General features: G+C 51.2%; 1 long non-coding RNA gene across 1 annotated transcript; it reads right to left on the reverse strand.

Annotated features, from left to right (window-relative positions):
- Window positions 1–1,157: 1,157 nt before the first annotated feature.
- Window positions 1,158–10,699, reverse strand: LOC113905369. Its single transcript, XR_003514643.1, has 3 exons — window positions 10,537–10,699; window positions 9,737–9,820; window positions 1,158–3,325 (listed from the first exon to the last, which is right to left on the reverse strand). It is a non-coding gene; the product is annotated as an uncharacterized LOC113905369 (long non-coding RNA).
- Between the last annotated feature and the right edge of the window lie 2,934 nt (window positions 10,700–13,633).

Consider the following 13,633-nt stretch of genomic DNA (forward strand, 5'->3'; position numbering starts at 1 on the left):
TGCTCCGGCCTGAGAGGTGGCAGGGACAGGGACGCGGCCACCCCTGGAGCTCAGGAACTCTCACTTCACCGAGCACACTTCTGAGGTGACAGGCCTTTTTTGCGGTTGTAGACTGGTGAGCAGGCTGCAGCCAAGAAGAAGTGATGTTTTGCTTGCCTCAACAGTATCTGTTCGTTCTCTCAAATGCTGAGCCAACCTAAACAGATAGGGGAGATTTTGTGTAATAATTTGATTTTAACATTTCTTGAAAAATCAGAAGATCTGGTGGCCTGGGCTTTGTTGCTGCATGATCGAGGTGGGCTGGGCTGGAGTCGGGCCTTCCGCAGTGGGGTGGACCACAGTCCCCACCACTCCCTATTGTCTCCCTGCCCACCGACTCCTGTATAGGTTGCCTCGCCCCTGCGGGCATGTGTGAGAGTTTGTCCCCCCTGCCACGACTCCATGGCCCAGAGGCCCTCCCAGCCCTGGCGCTGAAGGGGTGGATTTCCCCAGTGGCGGGCTGACCCACATGCAGACACTTGCAGCTTTCTCTCTGTTCTCTTCTCTGCGTTCTCTCTTTGTTCCCTTTCCCTGGTCGGTGTGCTTTGCTCAAAGAGATGACTCTGGTGATATGGAAAGCCCACAGGCTCTGGAGTTAGGCAGTGCTGGGCTTCAGTGCCGATCCCCCAGTTTCCTTACTCAGGGACCTTGGGGAAGTTACATTACTTCCCAGTTTTCACATCTGTAAAATAAGGGGAACACTGCTCCCTTGCTGCTGCTGTGTCCTTCCACAGGGAGGGAGCATCCGCTCGAGGCAGTCTTGGCTCCCCATCCCAGTCTTCCCGGGGGGTGGTTTGTAAATGGTGAACTTGGGACAGTGTGCAGCCCAGCCCCTTCCCCGCTTCTCTTTGGGGGATCTGCCCACCTGCAGAGAGCATATATCCTCTCCATGCCGTTCTGTTCAGAATTAGGAAACCACAAGACCTGAGGCATATTTGTCCTGAATCAGCTGTGTGTGTGTGTGTTCACGTGTGTGAGCTGTGCTCAGTTGAGTCCAACTCTTTGCAGCCCCATGGACTGTAGCCCGCCAGGCTCCTCTGCCTGTGGAAATTTCCAGGCAAGAATCCTGGAGTGGGCTGCCGTTTCCTATACCATGGGATCTTCCCGACCCAGGGACAGAACGTGCGGCTCTTGCCTCTCCTGCACTGGCAGGCAGATTCTTCACCACTGAGCCACCGGGAAGCCCCCTGAATTAGCTTTCCCAACATTAAAGAGGCCCTTCGAAATTCTTCTGCCTGAGTCATTCTCTGGTGGCTCTGAGGAGAGGCTGGGAAGGGGGCTCCTCTTCCCTGGGTTCCCTCAGACCCCCTCAAATAGCGATTCTCTGGGAGTAATTGTGAGGGGCAGCGCCCGTCACATAACAGGTGCTCAGTAAATGGCAATTGTCATTAAAAAAAAAAAAATTCCTCCTCTTGTTTAGTTACACATCTAGAAGTAGGAAAGCAGGGAGCAGTGCCCGAGGGTGGGTTCAAAGCAGCAGGAAGAAATGGAGAGATAAGGAGGGGAAAGCAGCCTCGATAATACTTCACTGGAAAGCTGCCTTGCAGGTCCTTAGGAGTGTATGCAAATTGCATGCAAATTCTGTGCATACTGATGAGTAGCCCTCCTCAGGAAGTCTGAGTGAATGCAGCCCTGGGGAAAATCTGGGTGGAGGTCCCTGAATTCCAGGGAGTTTGTGGTCAGAACTAGGGAAGCCTTTGGCTGGGAATGGGGTGCAGAGGGTGGCCTGGGGAGGGTGGTGGTGGTGGGCAGCAATGACTGGGAGGAATAGGGTGGGGCTGGGGGTCGAGAGGTCGGTGAGGGTGGAGACGGGCTCCTAGGGCAGGAGGGAGACCAAGCTCAAGGGCCGCCTTGCAGCTCTGCACCGGCACCCCGGACCTGCACCCCCGTGCCCCCACCCCTCACTCCTCATCAGCCAGATGATGGGGCTCCTCCAGGGCCCGGGTCCACGCCTTCACCACCCCTACAAGCTTAGAAAGACAGTGTGGAACAACAGAACAGTCCCGGAGGCTTCGGCGTCAGACAGAATCAGTGCCCTCCAGCGGTGTGATTTGTGGGCCAGTTACGGGGCCTCGGTTTCCACTTCTGTAAAATGGGTTAGCAATAGTCTCTCCCTCATAGACCTCACATGAGGCTCGGTTCAGTGAGGGCCTGGAGAAGATGACTGCAGGCATACCTTGTTCGAGCTGCCCCATACCCTGCCCCGCCCCCACAGCCCGCGTAGAGATCCACGCTCTTTGCACGCCTTCTCTCATTTCATCCCAGCATCATTATTCCCATTTTACCTATGAGGATACCAGAGTCAGGTGAGGTCAAGAGCCAGGACAGAGCCAGCTCAGCAGTCAGGCCCACGCTGTTTCTCCTGATGCTCTCTTGCCTTCCCCCAGAGATAGGCAACTTCTTCATTTGAAGTGAAATGAAGCCCAGAGAGGTTGACTGACTTGCCCAAGGTCACACAGCCAGTTAAGAGGCAGAGCTGGAGCTAGACCCTAGCCCCCTGACTGCGGTCACATTCTCTGTCTGGCCATCACACAAGACCCACCCTCCTGGGCAGCCCAGCCCAACATCTAAGTGGGCTCTGGTTCCCCCTTCTCTGAGCATGGGAGGCCCTTGGCCCCGACACCTCATGGCCTCCTTGATCAGCACAGGTGAGTACTGGGTGCCTTTAGGGCCGCAGTCTCTTCTCTCCAGGAAAGCTCGCAGGTGCTACCGGCCTGGCTGGGTGGGGGGGTGGGGTGGGGTCCTGCTCACCTCCTCCTCGCCTCCCCTTTGGTCCCTCTGTCGCTGCTTGTCAGCTGCCCCTTCCCCTTGCCCACCTCCAGGCTGTCAGTGTTTGGGGGAGATTACACAGTGTTGACATTGGAATATGAATTAGGCGAGAGCGGCAGCCAAATATTGGAATTAGGGAAGGCAGGAGCCCAGGCTGGAATCCAAGAGTGGCTGGAACATCTGTGCCTTGGCTCTTCCAGATGCCTGACCTGGCCCGCCCACCCGAGGATGCCTGGTCCCAGAGCTGCAGACAAGTCCTGCCACAGCCAGCATCTGGTCCTCCCCTTGCCCGCTGAGGGTGCAGTTCGGGGTCCCGCAGACCTCAGCCTCATCCACTCTCTCTGTTCCAAGGCCCGGGAGGAAGCAGAGGCTTCTGCTGTGACTTGAGGGACTGAGGGAAGACTCTGCCCAAGGATTTGTCTTTTGTTTGAAGGTCTGAAATCCCACCTTAGAGTTCTGCTGCTATTGGTCAGATCCACATTTGTCAGAATGTTTCATGGAGCTCAGGTTCTGCAGACTGTAAAAGAGGCCATGAAAGTGTGTTAGTGAAAGTGTTAGCTGTTCATCCGTGTCTGACTTTTTGTTACCCATGGACTGCAGCCTGCCAGGCTCCTCCGTCCATGGGATTCTCCAGGCAAGAACACTGGAGTGGGTTTCCATTCCCTCCTCCAGGGGATCGTCCCGAACTAGGGATCGAACCCAGGTCTCCTGCTTTGCAGGCAGATTCTTTACTGCCTGAGTCACTAGGGAAGCCATATGTTAGGGAAATGCTGTGTTAAACAGCATTACTATGGGACTTCTAAGAGCCTTTGATAACTTAGGAGGCACTGTGATTCCCTTAAAGAAGGAAAGAATTTGTAGCATTTCCCAGACTTGTTTAAGGGGAGAATGTTTCCTCATGCAGAACTCTTTGGGCCAGTGGTAACAGATCTGAATCTAGTCTAGCAGCTGCTGGGACTGCTGTCCAAAGGTTGGTGTGATGCTGGTGGGGCCTGAATCAGAACTCGTCTGCTGCCTCTGTGAAATGGGATAGCTGCACCTGCCCCAGTGTTTACTTCTTTTTAAGTGAGAGGACATCGTGTGCGGAGGCGCGCCACCTGCTCTGTGCTTATGCACAGCTCAGGGAGGGCAATGATCACCACCCTTCCTTCTAGCTGATCTGCTAAACGGGGCCACACTGGCAGCTTGGCAACAGGGATCCCTTGGGGGCTTTCCCCTTCTCCTGTCCAGGAGGAGGGCTGCGTTCCCTGCAGCATTTCTCAGAGTGAGTCTTGAGCCTCTGTCAGTTTTCCCACGTGGGATTGTTACATGGCAAGTTCAAGGCCAGTGTACCCAGTTGGCAGGACAGGAAGGCACTAGATGTCAGGGGCTGACTCCAGAGTCCCATGCTCTGTCTGGGCCACCACAGTGCCTGTCCCCTGGCATGCGGCAGGGCACCAGAGAGGCAGGTGACAGAGACATTTCCTGCCAGCTCTTGGGGGCAGCGTGCTCACCACCTGCCATCCTTCCCAGTGCCCCCGCCCAGCCGAGGCTCCCTGCAGGCCAGCCATGTCTGAGTCTGATGCCCGGAACACTTCCCCTCTAGGAGGCCTGGATCTCGAGTGGGACCCTTGCCATCTAGACATCACAGTTGTCTTTCTCCCTGTCTTCTTCCCACAGAGGCTTCTTGGGCAGCAGGCCTCCCTTGGTCCATCCCATCTCGCTTGGGGATTGTCTGAATCAGATGTTAAATAGGCCAGGTCCTCACAGGACTGAGCCGCCTCCTCCAAGTTGCCCAGGAGAAACTCAGTCATAAAAGCAGGGACTACCTCATTTCTCCTCTCTGGGCCTCCATTTCCCCACATTCAGAGAAACTAAGATCATGGCATCTGGTCCTATCACTTCATGGCAAATAGATGGGGAAAGAATGGAAACAGTGTCAGACTTTATTTTTTTGGACTCTGAAATCACTGCAGATGGTGACTGCAGCCATGAAATTAAAAGACGCTTGCTCCTTGGAAGAAAAGTTATGACCAACCTAGACAGCATATTAAAAGGCAGAGACATTACTTTGCCCACAAAGATCCATCTAGTCAAAGCTATGGTTTTTCCAGTAGTCATGTATGGATGTGAGAGTTGGACTGTAATGAAAGCTGAGTGCTGAAGAATTGATGCTTTTGAAGAGTGGTGTCGGAGAAGACTCTTGAGAGTCCCTTGGACTGCAAGGAGATCCAACCAGTCCATCCTAAAGGAAATCAATCCTGAATATTCATTGGAAGGACTGATGCTGAAGCTGAAACTCCAATACTTTGGCCACCTGATGGGAAGAACTGACTCATTGGAAAAGACCCTGATGCTGGGAAAGATTGAAGGCAGGAGGAGAATGGGATGACAGGATGAAATGGTTGGATGGCATCACTGATGTAAGGGACATGAGTTTGGGTAGGCTCCTGGAGTTGGTGATGGACAGGGAAGCCTGGTGTGCTGCAGTCCATGGGGTTGCAAAGTGTTGGACATGACTGAGAGACTGAACTGAACTGAACTGAAGTGGAGGAGGCTCATCTGGCCCTGATAGATGATGGATTCTAAACACATCAATTCCTACCCTGCCTACTTGTGAAATGCTACTAGGAATTCCCTGCCCTCCATCTGCCCTCAGGGGGGGTCCCCATCACTTCTCCCCATGGGAGGGATTCTAGCAGCCTCTCAAGGTGCCTTTCTGCCCCAGGGATGTCTCCCCTTGAGTCTGCCCACCACACAGGAGCCCTCTGGGCTATCTGTCTAGGTTCTGCTCTTCTCACGTCCCTCTCTGGCTTCCACACTTGAGATGGCTCTCCCCTGTCCCTGGGGAGGTCTGTGGCCCCAACCCATCTCTGCCACCTCTGCATGGAATCTGCTTGAAGTTCCCAAACACACCTGGACTTCCACGCTTCCCAGTCTTTGCTTTTGCCATCCCTTTAAAATGCCTTCCTCTGATGAAATTTGACCTCACTTCTTCCTACCCGCCTGTCTTTTCTTCTCTCACTCTAGTGTGGCTCTTTGCATTGTCCTATAGCCAGCAATACACACATTTTTCACCTCCATAAATCTCATCAGAGCACCAACCACCCTTTGTTGTTCAGTCTCTCAGTCATGTCCAGCTCTTTGTGACCCCATGGACTGCAGCACACTAGGCTTCCCTGTCCATCACCAACTCCAGGAGTTTACTCAGACTCATGTCCGTTGAGTTGGTGATACCATCTAACATCTCATCCTCTGCCGCCCTCTTCTTCTCTTGCCCGCAATCTTCCCCAGCATCAGGGTCTTTTCCAGTGAGTTAGCTCTTTGCATCAGGTGGCCAAAATAGTGGAGATTCAGCTTTAGTCCTAACAATGAATAGTCAGGGTTGGTTTCCTTTAGGATTGACTGGTTTGATCTTGCAGTCCAAGGGACTCTCAAGAGCCTTCTCCAGCACCATAGTTCAAAAGCATCAATTCTTCGGTGCTCAGCCTTCTTCACGGTCCAGCTGTCATACTACTGGAAAAACCATAGCTTTGACTATGTGGACCTTTGTTGCAAAGTGATGTCTCTGCTTTTTAAAATGCTGTCTAGGTTTGTTATAGCTTTTCTTCCAAGGAGCAAGCATCTTTTAACTTCCTGGGTGCAGTCACTGTTCACAGTGATTTTGGTGACCAAGAAAATAAAATCTGCCACTGTTTCCATTTTTTCCTCATCTATTTGCCACGAAGTTATGGGACCACCCACCAACCATCCTACATATTCCCCAAGTATTTGGTGGTTTCCTTAAATTATAAATCTATACTCTTGTAATGGGGCTTCCCAGGTGGTGCTAGTGGTAAAGAGCCCACCTGTCAATGCAGGAGATGTAAAAGACACGGGTTCAAACACTGAATTGGAAAGATTCCCTGGAGGAGGGCATGGCAACCCATTTCAGTATTCTTGCTTGGAGAATCCCATGGACAGAGGAGCCTGGTGGGCTACACAGTCTATAGGGTCACTAAGAGCTGGACATGGCTGAAGCGAGTTAACATGCACATGTGCATTCTTGTAACAGCCAAATGTGGTTCAGAAGGAAAAGCAAGAGCCCCGTGCCCCACCCTCCAGTTTCTGATCTCATTGGTCAGTCCCGCTACACTGGGGTGATCACCGCTAACAGTTTCTTCTGCTTTCCACACATATTTATATGTGTCCTCAGCACGTATAGCTGCATCCAAATCTAGATGGCTAGCCTGCCTCATGGGACATTCACGTGTTTCCCACCATTTACTGTGACAAATAACGCTGTAGTGACAAGATTCAGATGCAAATGTTTCTGTAGGCACACTCCTGGAAATGGGATTGCTGCATCACAGCAAATGTGCTCTTGTAATTTTAATACTGTCAGTCGCTCAAGTCACGCCTGACTCTTTGCGACCCCATAGACTGTAGCCCGCCAGGCTCCTCCGTCCATGGGATTCTCTAGGCAAGAATACTGGAGTGGGTTGCCGTTCCCTTCTCCAGGGCATCTTCCTGACCCGGGAATTGAACTTGCATCTCCCGCATCGCAGGCAGATTCTTCAGCCATCTGAGCCACCAGGGAAGCCCTATGATTTTAATGGATGCTGCCAAACCGTCTCCAGAAAAGGCTGAACCATCACTCCCACCAACAACAGCCTCGCACCGATGTTTAAACGTCCAGTTTCCTCATTTAAGAACAAGGCCTGAGTCTTGTTTATCACAGTGTCCCTGCTATACAGTAGTCTCAATAGATGCTTCTTGAGTGAATTGAGGGGTTTCCAAGCTCTGGCTGTCTTCCCAAAGAAAAGTGGAAGCCTTCCTGTCTCTGAAAAGTCTCTGAAGTCAACTGTGGGACCAGGAGACCTTGACTCATTCCATTCAGCTCTCTGAAATGCAAAGAATCCTGAGGACTCCCAGGTACCTTCTTTGTAAGTGGGGAGTGTGTGGTTTTTGTCTTCAGAGCTGGTCTCAAGGATCTGGGTTGCCATGGCAACTCTTAAGCAGGGCCGCCTTTTCCCTTCCTTCCATCTTGGGAGTCTTGGTTGCCATAACAACCGTTGGTCCGCTCCTCCTCCCCTAACCCTGCCATAGGGCCACCTGCTTCCCTGTGTGGGTCCCACCATTCTTAGGCATGACCCTGATGACACTTTGACCCCAGGCACCTTGAGACCCTCTCTGGAGATCTGAATGGGGCCACTCCTGAGGATGGTTGGCAGAAGAAAGCAGCATGGCTGTTTGAGAAGGGGAGAGGGCCCAGGTGAGGGGAGGGGGAGGGCCTTGCTCCTTCCAAATCTGGTAGGGTCACTGTTGTTTGGCGACCAGAGGATCAGATTGGGAGGTAGTTTGGGGCGTGGATGAGCCACAGGCTGTGTGGCCAAGCATGCTTCCTCATCACTCTCATTTCAGGTGGCAGAGCGGATGGAGCGGATGCCACTGACCCACCTCTCCAGGGGTCCTCAGCCTCAGAGGAAGCAGGAGGCCAATCACAGACCCTGCCAAGAGCACCGTGGAGTTCCTACAGTCCTCTTTAGAGTGCCCGGAACAGAGTCCTGAGGAGGTGGGACATGGGACATTAACACGATGGGATATTCTGTGGCCAAATGAAAGAGGACCTTAGAGGATTCTGTTGACCCTTGGAAATTACTTCTAAGAGAAAAAAGCAAGACTCAGATAGCTATGTGGATGTTGACCGCAACCATATAATACCGGTTTGGTCGCCCCGGATTTGGACGAATGTAATAAAAATGCAAGTATAGCGCCCCTATACCCGCTTCTCCTCCAGCGTTTCCCCGTCCCTGTGGACAATCTTGCCACCCGTGCTTAGTCGCTCAGTCGTGGCCGACCCCTTGTGACCCCATGGGCTGCAGCCCGCCAGACACCTCTGTCCGTGGAGATTCTCCAGGCAAAAATACTGGAGTGGGGTGCCATGCCACCTTCAAACTAGACTCCTCCACTGCCCTGCTGCCCCGCTCGTTAGTTGTCGGTCCTGTTGACTCTGCGCAGTGACCGCCGCTGCTCAAGTGCCCTTTCTTGCTGCTGTTTCTCACGGGGAAACTGTTGCCATAACCCGCGGTGGGTCTCTCTCCTCCCAGGCGTGTGTGCCCCCGACTCCCTTGAGCACACCTGCCGTATTGCTCCCCAAGTGGCCAATCTGGTCACGAGGTTGCTCTCCTTCAGGCTTCCCCTTTTCTCCAGGATCAGTGACAAACTTCTTGGCACCCTCATGGCCCTCCGTGACCTGCTTCCCTGGCCCCTGTCCAGCCTCCTCTCCCTTGAGCTTGCTTCCAGTCGCGAGAAGCTGTATGCTGTCTGCTTCCATTCCTCTTGCCTGGGAACACACCATGCCCTCCGCCAAGAATAACTTTCCCTGCCTCAGCTGCCAGGTCAACGGCTATCCACCCTGAGACTGAGCTTGAGGCTTTCCAAGGTGGTAGAAGAAAGATGTCACCACTCTGTTCACTCCCTGAAAACTACAGAAACCTCCAGGAGAACCAGAATAGAAACCCGAATTTTGTCTTTGAGGGACTTAGATGTCTGTGTTCCTGGATCTCAACACGGAGATCCAGGAGGTAAAGCTGCTAGAGGAGGAACACGTGACTTAGCAGAGCGGCGTGTGTGCTCAGCCACTCAGTCGTTACTGAGTCTTGGTGACCCCCTGGACTGTAGCCCACCGTGCTTCTCTGTCCATGGGATTTCCCAGGCAAGAATACTGGAGTGGGGTGCCATGCCCTTCTCCCAGCAGAGAGGAGGAATACCAAATCTCCACACTCACAGCTGGGAAGGGCACTGGGAAGCAAGTTGATTTCTTCCACACTCCCCCAGTTTAGAGGGTTAGGGACTGGAGGCACCAAGTGCCCCAGGACGTGGGGTGGAGAAGGGGGCTCGCCACTGAGTGGCGGCAGCAGCGGCAGCATGGGGGCAGTCTCAAAGTCTAGGTAAGGAGTAGGCAGACCTCGAAGTCCTCAGCAGTCGGGTGACCGTTCCTCCTACTCCCACGAGAAATCAGAGGCTCTGGGCTCAGGGAAGCCAGGTGTACCTAGGAAAGGGGTAAGCAGGGGATTGAGTCTGCAGATAAATTGAGAACTCTCCAGCACCTTTCTCCCACCCAGCTCCGGAGCAGCAGAATCAAGCCTGTATTGGTATTCTGGCTTCAATGCCACAAGGACATAGGAGAATGTTTCTCTGGAGGAACTAGGTAATTCCAAAGAAATGACCGATAGATGCATATATCTAGGGGTCTGTAGCAGACAAGCTGTCAGGAGGAATGATTGTCCTAGAATGTAGCTCATCAAACGGACAAGTCAGGCCCAGGTACTCAAAGCCTCTGACTGGTCTTTTGGTGCCTCCTTATTTTTAGATTTTATTGAAGTACAGTTGACTTACAAAGTTGTGTTAATTTCTGCCATACATCTAAGTGATTCAGTTATATATATATATATATATATATATTCTTTCTCATCTTCTTTTCTATTATGGTTTATCAAAGAATATTGAATATAGTGTTATACAGTAGGACCTTGTTACCTTCTTGTATATATAATAGCTTGCTTCTGCTAATCCCAAACTCCCAATCCTTCTCTTCTTCATCCACTGCCCGCCTTTCCCCTCCCTGCAAAACACAAGGCTGATCTCTATGCCTATGAATCTGTTTTTGTTTTGTGGGTATGTCGGTTGTGTCATATTTTTTAGATTCCACATCTGAGTGATATCACATGGTGGTGTCTTTCTTTTTCAACAACTAATTTTACTTACTTGCTCTGGCTGTGCTGGGGCGTCCTTGCTGTGCAGGCTTCTCCTGGTTGTGGTGAGCAGGTTCTGCTCTCTGGCTGCAGCCGCAGGCTGCTCATTGCAGTGGCTTCTCTCATCGCAGAGCACAGGCTCTAGGGTGCACCGGCTTCAGCAGTGGTGGCTCCCAGGCTCTGGAGCCCAAGTTCAGTTGTTGTGGGGCACAGGTTTAGTTACTCCGTGGGATGTGGGATCTTCCCAGATCAGGGATAGAACCGGTGTCTCCTGCATTGGCAGGTGGATTCTTTACCACTGAGTCACCAGGGAAGCCCTTGTCTTTTTCTGACTTACTTCCATACCAACCTGGGGCTTTCCTGGTGGCTCAGATGGTAAAGAAGCTGCCTGCAACACAGGAGACTGTGTTTGATCCCTGGGTTGGGAAGATCTCCTGGAGAAGAGAATGGCAACCCACTCCAGAATTTTTCCCTGGAGAATTCCATGGACAGAGGAGCCTGGTGGGCTACAGTCCAGGGGGTCACAAAGAGTCAGACACAACTGAGCGACTACCATCTATCTTCCTTCCATACCAACCCAGGCTATCAACTGAATGTGATGGTGAAATGAGGACTTTTCTAGACACATAATATCTCAGAATAACTTGTCCACCCACGTCCCTTTTCTCATGAAACTCCTGAAGGATGTGCTCAACTAAAACCAGGAGCTGAGAAAGAAGATGTGGGATCCAGGAACAGGGACCCCAACCCAGGGGAGACAGGGACGGAATTCCTTGAGTATTGGCTAAGAGAATATCTGGAGACCAGCTGTGCCTTGGCCCAGGGAACAGCTAGACCTGATCAGCAGGATAGCTGAAGGCTCTAAGGGGTGAGGGAGTTTGTCCCCAGGAAAATAAATGAGACTGACAAATTATCAGACAGGTTTGGTCATGTGGAAAATTACATCGAGGGCATGGAAAAGTTTAGTCAATTGCTTTTTACAAAACAAGCCTAAGTTGATGAAAAATGAGGTAATTATTAATAGGAAAAACAAAAAAGAAAGGAAGTAGAATCACAGTCTAGTAATCAGGCTGGGAATACATAGTAGTGAAGGTGTAGACAAAGGATTTAAAACAATTATAAGCAACGTCCATTATGAGGGTGGTCCAATGGTTAAGAATCCACACGCCAACATAAGGGACGTGGGTTTGATCCCTGGTTCCAGAAGATCCCACATGCTGTACAGCACCTAAGCCCATGCACGGAAACTGCTGAACCTGCACTCTAGAGCCTGTGCTCTGCAATAAGAGAAGCCAAAGCAACGAGAAGCCCACACACCAGAGCTAGAGAGAGTGGCTTCCACTCCCCACAAATAGACAAAGCCATGCGCAGCAACGAAGACCCAGTACAGCAAAATAATAATAATAATTTAAAAATTGAGATGCAAGTAGGAGGAGAGAGAGGAGGAGGAGAGAATGGAAGGAGGAGGAGAGAGAATGGAAGAAAAACTTCTAGTCCACTAAGATGTCAACCAGTGTTTAAGATGATGATGACTCAAGAGGTTGAAGAATAAGTGTTATCTAGCATGAAAGTGAAAGTTAGTCACTCAGTCCTAACCCAGGGACTGTAGCCCTCCAGGCTCCTCTGTCCGTGGAATTCTCCAGGCAAGAATACTGGAGTGGGTTGCCATTTTCTTCTCCAGGGAACCTTTCCAACCCAGGGATCAAACCCAGGTCTCCTGTATTGCAGGCAGGCTGTTTACCCCCTGAGCCACCATGGAAGCCCCTTGGTGACTCGGGGGGTAATTTAGAGAGAGGAAGGTAAAGAACAGGGTAAAGGGCTTCAGGAGAACAAGGTGAGGGAGACGGGGTTGGGGAGAAGAAGAGAATGCTCTTTTCAATTGTAAGCCTTTGAGCACTATTTGACTTTTCAAAAGACTTAGAAGTCATACTTTGTTTAAACAACAACAACAAAATTAAGAAACTGATTTGGTTCATGGTCTTCCTCTGTGAAGACTTCCCCGACTACCAGGGCGTCCCTTGAGAGCCCTTCCCTCTGAGAGCCAGTTGAGCGCTTGTCCTCAGCAAGAGTTCAAGAAGGGCTCTTAGAGAAGAAGTGAATGGATTCCTTCTAAAAGTTGGTTAAGTCCAGATGAATTAAAAAAAAAAAAAAAAAAACTTGAATTTGGAAAGCATTAGGACTAACATTACGGGAGATTTGTCTTTCATTGGCTGTCACAGGTGGTAATGTCACATTTTTTTTTTCCCCCATCTTGAGGGATGGGATGGGGTTGGTTGAGGTCACAGGGTAGACAGAGGCAGGTTGGAAGTTAGACATGCTTGGGTCCCAGCACTATCTCCGCCTTTCAGTAAACTGAGTTCAAGGCAAGTTACTTAACCTCCTTGAGCCTCAGTTTTCCTCAGCCGGACAGTGGGGAGAATAATGGAGCTAAACTACTTTGTCAGGCTGTGGTTAAGGATTAGGAGAGTGTCAGTGAAGTGCTGGGCACACGGTAGAGGCTGGTTAAATGGTGGGTGGTTTCATCAAGCTGCGGGGTGTGTTCAGTGATAGCAGCTCTTCACTTGACCCCACTTCCTGAATTCCTGTTCTTACAGCGCCTCTGGGAAGCTCTGGCCTCTGTGTCAGACGTCCCCATAACAGACCCTGGGCTCAGTGTGGGCAGACCATATATTAGCAGAGCAGTTCAGAGCATCTACACATTTTCAGAGACATCTGAGTCATTCCATTTTGGGAGCTGTGCTGGGATGGTTTCAGCGGCTTTGCCTGCTTTCTAAACAAAAATTATTTAGGTGGGAACAGTTTCAGCTTGAGGTTTCCATGATTTTCACATGACCTTTAAATACCCCAGATTTGCAGTCTCCTTCTTTCTCTAATGAAAGTCTGGATCTTCTTGGAGAAAAGAAACTTAATTCCAGGCTTGGCCCTCCCTCTGTCCTGGCTTCCCTCTTCCCATTGCACTGGCTCCACCCACCCACTCCCCCACCGTGGGCCTCCATCCATCCACGCTCTGCTCCGTGGGAACTCACCAAGCACCTCCCACTGGCCACAGCCTGAGACCTTGCACAAGTTTCTTTGGCTATGTTTAACCCTTTTCTTGAAATGTTCTCTTA

The sequence above is a fragment of the Bos indicus x Bos taurus genome, chromosome 15 (assembly GCF_003369695.1).
Source record: "Bos indicus x Bos taurus breed Angus x Brahman F1 hybrid chromosome 15, Bos_hybrid_MaternalHap_v2.0, whole genome shotgun sequence".
In the NCBI taxonomy this organism is placed as follows: domain Eukaryota; kingdom Metazoa; phylum Chordata; class Mammalia; order Artiodactyla; family Bovidae; genus Bos; species Bos indicus x Bos taurus.